Genomic DNA, 7,192 nt, shown 5'->3' with positions numbered 1-7,192 from the left:
TACTTGAGTTGACGAATGTGCAACTTGCTTCTAATGTACTGGAACCGTGGTGAAGATATTCCTTTCGTAAATATATATCAGCCAGCTGGTCTTTTGAACTTATAAAACGAACTTGTAACTGCCCCTCAAACTGTTGTATGAGAAAATTGGTGTTTTTCTTCAAATTCATAGTGTGAGATAGTCAAAATACCTCTTCTAAGTTTTAGTATGAGATAGTCGAAATACCTCTTCAAAGTTTTAGTTCTGTGTTGATTAACAGACTCAAGGGTTATTGATCTGTGTTGGTTAACAAACATAGGTGGTATTGATCTTTTTTGGTTGACAGATTTATGTGGTATTGATCTCTGTTGGTTAACAAACATAATTGGTAATGGTAGTGTTCTGTTGATTAACAGATACAAATGGTAATGGTAGTGATACTGTTGTTCAACTGATTTTGAAAGAGGGTGTTGATGGGAATAGAGATGTACTGATGGTGTGAAAGATGGTGGAGATTGATGTTGTAGGTAGCATGTGATGGAACTAGTGATAGGGGTGAAAAACAAACACTTGCACATGGTGTAGAGTTTAAGTCTCTTTCAGCTGTTTTCACAAGCAGGTTAGGGGTTATTATACCTTTTCCAACGTTGGATTGCATTGTATGGACTTCAAATCTCTGCTCCAAATTCACATCCAACACAAACCAAATCTCTTAAATTACTCGAATACTAAAACAGGTCTAAATCCATACGATTCAGCGACAACTAAAACGGCAAGAGCATCTTCTCCAAATGTTTTTTTTTTTGACCGGAAAAAGCAATTGAAAGAGGGTTTGGTATGAAGAGATAGGGGATTTGAGTGTTTGGATGTTGATATGAAAGTGGTTGTGATGGTGGTGATCTACTATTGGTTGTGGTGGTGGCCACTGTTACAGCGGAAAAGCGAGGGGATCGAACCCTCCTGATACCAACTTAGAACATGATATTTGGTAATTGGTAGAATATCTTCCACGGATAACTAGTGGAGATAGAGATCTTATTTATACTCAAAGTTGTTACAAAGATAAGATATTCAAAAACGATATAATAGCTAACTAAAGAGAACGAGTTACACGCCTTCATAACTGTGCAGGTAGCTAGTCTTGTGAAGGACTGACTTAGCTTCCTAGTCTTGTGGATGACTTGTGACTGTATGCTTAACAGACAACATCAGTAACATGAAAGAAACCTTCATCATTGATCTCGATCATTACTGCTGTGAATGGAAGCAGCCATCGTTCCATTGCCAACTCGCGTTTTATGCAACAACTTCATATTTCTTCCATCCATTGTTCCATTGATCAATCACTGCCAATGCAGCAATACCCAAACTCCAATCCATCATCTTTCATATCTGTTTTCTCCCTCGAGCTCTTATCGTTAATCTACATCATCAGTTGTTAATTGCATCATCTTCCACTTCGAGTTTCAACTGATTTCTCCGTTAATATTTTTCATTGCCAACAGGGACCTAAACCAACAGATCACAACAGACCAACTTTGCTGGTTTTTAATCGGAAAAGAAAACTCCCAGAACTGGTCGCGAATGGGAAGAGGATGATGGTGGAAGCCCTGAGAAAAACAGTCGGGTGCCTTTAACAGTTATGTGTGTTAACAATTCTTGCCACTTTGACTCGCTTCAATCGCCCGTAGATTCTTCATACGATGTCATATTGACTCCATTCTTTCGCCGTTGGCTTCGTCTTTTCGTCCTCTTCAAGGTGATGTCAAGAAATCTCGGATTTTAGCGAGTACCAATTCCTTTTGGTTAGGATAGCCTCAAATACCTAACAAACTCAAAAGCAAACAGAATCAAAGCATAATGATATAAAAACTATCAAGAAAGCAAAGCATTTGAGTACCTAACTAGTGCAAATAATGCATCTATCAAATTCCCCCACACTTGCCTTTTGCTAGTCCTCGAGCAAACTACAAAAATACAATAAGGTACAACAACTCATTTTCGTCGAAGTGACGGTTGCACTTAACATGTGCAACAGGCCTTTAAACCCCTAGGTGGCCCTAGTGGACGAGTTATAGTCTCGTGAGGGCTTACAAGAGGTTTACCCACAAAACCTACTCCAACTTCAAAGCGTTCCAGCTTCCCAAGCATCCAAAGAGCTATGAGGACACAGAGTTTCTGCATGCTAGTAATAAGAAGTTAGAAATACCAAAGAACAAATTCTCATTCTTAAATGTTGAGTGAGAAATAACCACACCATAATGAGAAAATGCGTGTTTGAGAGCGATCAATAAGCATTTCGCCTAGACTTCTGCCTCACTTAAAAGTATTTTATGATAATTGCACTCAATAAGACAACTTTTTTTTATCACATGTGTGCAGGTAAGAATGAAGAGAGAATCCTACAAAAGTTGAATGGTGGGAAGAAAACCTTCCGAATTATTTTTGGAGACCCCACAAGATCATGGGAAATAAAAGACTTTTTTATGATGATCTCTAAGAAAGGAAATCAACCACTATAGCAAGGATGAGAGTACTTACCACCTTCACATACGATCGGCAGTGATGAAAGCACCACTCTCATAGCATCCAATAGAAACGTAGTCTTCAGCTCGTCTTCTTCATGTTCTTGGTCTTCGTCTTCAGTCTTCAACTGTTGATGATAAACTCTTGAACTTCGTAGAATTTCGACAATTTGTAACTCTTTCTCTTCAATTCCTTGTTGCTTGAAACTTCTTCATAGATTTTTCTTTTCCCTCATGGTTTTATTAAATGAATACAAAAAGAAATACAAACCAAAATAATATAAAGAATTTCTCTTGTCATGTCTTTTTTTTTGACAAGAGAAATAACTACAAACTGAACATAAAATAAACAATGAAATTGTTATGGCCATGGGATAAGTACTTTACCGCTTGATTCTTCACAACTTGTATTGTCTTCTATCATAAACTTCAATATAATTCTCATCTTTTGATTTTCTTTGCTCTTGTAAATAAGTCTTCAACTTGAATATAGAATTCTGCTCCTTATGTGTAAGTCTTCAACATGTATATACAAATCTGCTCACTGTATGTTGCTTTACTTGAACATGAAATTACGCTCTTCCTTGTATTGTTGCTTGTAAACCTTAAACGTCTTCAACTTTCCTTGTATATTTTGATGTCGCTCCGCTTGTTGATGATGGTTGTGTGCTATGGAACTGTTTTTGGCGAGAGATAGAATGGCGCTAACTGCAAATCAAACTACAAGAAGGTGGTTTTCATCTATAGACGTCACCCTTATGATTGACAAAATTAACACTCAAGAGATCAAAGAGTAGTGATTATATTGGTGGGAGGTTGGGTAGATCATCATTTTACCCGGAGTTAACGTACGGTGACACACACTCAAAAGAAAGCTCTTTAGTCAACTATAAAAAAAAATTTTGGTCTGGTGCCTCTGTTGATTTGAAAATAGGTAGTCTCCACTAATGATTGATCAACAACTCTAATAATGCATTTCTCTCTGCTCCTCATTTGCATCACCGGCATGATTAAATCCATTATTAAACACTCTAACAAGCAAGAAATCTGAACGTAGTACCCTAACACTTCCAAGTTCAGTTATGTCGGTCAGAATTCTCTATGTAAACATACCTAGAAGTATGCTAGTGACTCTAAAATCTCTACAAGTTGGAGGTTTTATGCAAAAATATACAAAATTTTGAAAAATCTAGGAAAAAATCTGAAAACTCTATATGAAAAATACTCCCTCACACTTAAACTTCATATTGTCCTAAATGTGCAAAACTGAAAATTCTGAATTCTGACGTAGCAGCAGATAAAACACAAAAACTATACAAATTGGTAAGGAATTTGGAAAAACACCATTCCTCAAAAGTTGTTCGCTAGGTCTTTTCTATAAAGTGTCAAAAGGGCACAATGTTTCGAAAAACGGTATGACAGTTATGGTCTCTGAACTGAATTACGTGCAGTCTGAATTTTTCTGACGAAAAGGGATTCGTCAACATTTTCTTCAAAATAGATTCTGGACTCTACGAAATTAAACGTGGGGATGCAAATATGATATGAAAAGAATAAAAACTTAAAATAAAAGGGATTAAGATACAAAACATATGGGTTGCCTCCCATTTAGCGCATGGTTTAACGTCTTTAGCCCGACTTAGCATTCGCCTTACTACTTCTCCAGAAGGAGTACATCAACAAGTTGGGTCTCTTCCGTTTCAGCATCTAATGGTTCATAATAGGGCTTTAAGCGATGCCCATTCACTTTAAGCTCATTTCCTGTTAACAAGATACGAATCTCTACTGCACCATGAGAAAAAACATTAAGCACAACAAAAGGTCCTATCTAACGAGATTTCAATTTACCAAGAAATAAATGAAGGCGATAATTAAACAAAAGAACTTTATGTCCAACAGTAAGTTGTTTTCTAGAAATTACAAAATTATGTAAACGCTCAAGTTGCTGATTCCAGAAAGTTATATAACCTGGAGTTGCGTAGGCGACTCGCTCAGAACAAGGGAACAGATATTCGCGTCCACTAAAATGTGTACAATCTAAAGAAATTTTAAGTTGGTCGACTGATGGATTTCTCTTCCGAACATCTGGAACACACTGATCAAGAACCATTTGTCGAGCCGCTCTGTCGATATTATATTCCTCCACCAGAAACTTTCCTTGTATTACTGATACTAAATAACCAGGAGTGCAACTCAGTATAAAGGATCTCTCACCATCACTCAGGTCTGTACCAGATTCCAAAATGACATTTTCTTCAGCAACATTAAAGGTGATCAATTGTGAGACCAAAGAAGGAACCGGTACCCATGGACGAAAATTAAACTCAGACTCGTTTCTAAAACATTGGTGAGGCGTGTCTTGAGTTGAGGATGCTTTGTGGACCAACGCATAATCCTGGCATTATCTTTCTCAGAGAAAGCATGACGAGTATCACCATTTGGTCCTTGCAAGACGCTACGAGGGATCGGTGCATAATTATTGAAGCGCTTCCACCATAAGGCTTGGAGAAACATTGTATTAACATACGTTTCAATTTTCATAAAGCCATTGGAAACACTGGAATCTATGACCAAGGAGTCTAAATTGGAGAATTGTGAACCCAAGAACAAGCTAACGATGAGAAGTTTCTCACCTTGAGCCATCTTAATGGAAAAAGGAATTACAAATGGCTTCAACAAGTGTTCACTATCTTTAGGTACATCTCTGGACAGCCACAAGCACAAGAAAGCAGCAATGGTTAATGTACCGTCGACATGTTTTTCAGGAACCCTATCTCTTGTCTACTGGTGCTTTAACCCTTGAGCATAACAAAATTTGCTGGATAATTTATTAAATCCATGCATCGTAGCTGTCAAAACGTCAGATATTGTAGTCTTCTCTGCTGAAAGCTCTTCAGGAAATTTTTTAGAGCATGGCTCGGTCGAACTCGCATGCGTTGCTATCTCAAGCATGTTTGTCAATGTTAGTGATCAAAACTATAAGTCTTGATTTCTAGTCTACTATAGCTAAGTCTCGGACTAGGATAGAAAGTGTAGTTGAGCTCAAGAACTCCATGGCAATCATCATACAAGACGAAGGACTACTCAAGGAACTGGTGGATCTTCATCGACTAAAAGGTATGTGGAGACTTGAACTTATCTATCACTCAAAAGTCTATCTACTCTATCTCCTATCTTGAGACAAAAGTCGTTTTGCTATATAGACTTTGATTATACACATTTGCTATTTCGAGCCGAGTTTATCTCGCCTATCTATTCTTGAAATATGTGTTGGTAAGCTTTTGCTTTGGCCAAGTTCATCTTTACCTAGTGACGAAAGTCATGATATGTTTCAATCACTTTGAAAATTGCTTTGAAGAAAAATGGCTTGTGCATAACAACTATATAACGTCCTCTAAGAATGTTTCAATGATTGAAATGAGAGTAACCAATGATGGATATAAGCATTGTGTGGCAACACATATATGTATAAGTCATTTTCTCCTTAAACCGAAGTTTGCGAACTTTGTTGATCAAGAGAACCGGAACAAGAGTCGTGAACTCAGTCCGCGAACTCAGTCCGCGAACCCAGTCCGCGAAATGGCGGAAGTTCTCGACCCGAGAAAACCTGCTGGAGTTTGAGAACTCCTTCCGGGAACTTAAGTCTGCGAACTTAAGATGGTTATATCTAAAGACGATTGTTTGCGAACTTATTTATATTAACTAAGGAATGCAAAATACAAACTGTGGCTATATAGTTCATGAACCGATTCGAGTGAATCAAATCGTTTTTGCTTCTATTGTGTCTTGTGTAGTTACATAAGATTTCCTTGCAATTGAAAAACTCTCTAACTAGTTCATTTGAGTCATTTGAACTAGTTATGGTGAAGAAGAACATGGTTGATATGAAAGTGCTCATATGGCTAACCATTTGGTTAACTATTTGTTGAACCAACAAATGTTCATGTTTGGGTACGGTTACATAAACCCAAAATAATACATCTCATTTGTATGTAACAAGCTAAGTTTTCGATCCAACGGTTGAAAGATATTAGCTTGAATCTAATCAGGTTTTCATCTAACGGTGAATATTGAATGATTTGTTACCAAGCTAACATTGATTGCAAACCCTGATTTGAAAGACTATATAAGGGAGAACTCTAGCAACTGGGAAACCTAATCCCCACACCTCCTGTGTGATACTAGTTGTATTAGCTAGAGTCGGTTCTCCTTTAACTTTAGGTTTCTTCTTGAAAACTAGGTTAACGACTTGAAGACTTCATTGGGATTGTGAAGCCAGACTGATACTACTTTCTTGTAGTTGTGTGATCTGATCTTGCTGATTCTATCGTGTTGAGTACAATCGTAACGATTGACTTGAGATTAATATCTCCGGTAGGCAAGATAGAAAAGTAGTCACAAACATCTTCGTCTCATCGTTTGTGATTCCACAATATCTTCTTTCGCCGCGTCGATTAAGATTATTGTGAGGTGATTGATAATATTAGGTTGTTCTTCGGGAATATAAGTGCAGGTTATCAATTGGTTCCTGTTCACCTTGATTTATCAAAAGATGGAACAAAAACTTGTAGGTATTTCTGTGGGAGACAAATTTATCTATTCATGTATACTTTTCTACGTGATACAGATTTGTTTATTAAAGTCTTCGACTTTGGGTCGTGGCAACTCTTAGTTGTGGGTGAGATCAG

Source organism: Papaver somniferum, chromosome 7, assembly GCF_003573695.1.
Source record: "Papaver somniferum cultivar HN1 chromosome 7, ASM357369v1, whole genome shotgun sequence".
NCBI classification, from domain to species: domain Eukaryota; kingdom Viridiplantae; phylum Streptophyta; class Magnoliopsida; order Ranunculales; family Papaveraceae; genus Papaver; species Papaver somniferum.
This window is presented reverse-complemented; position numbering follows the sequence as displayed.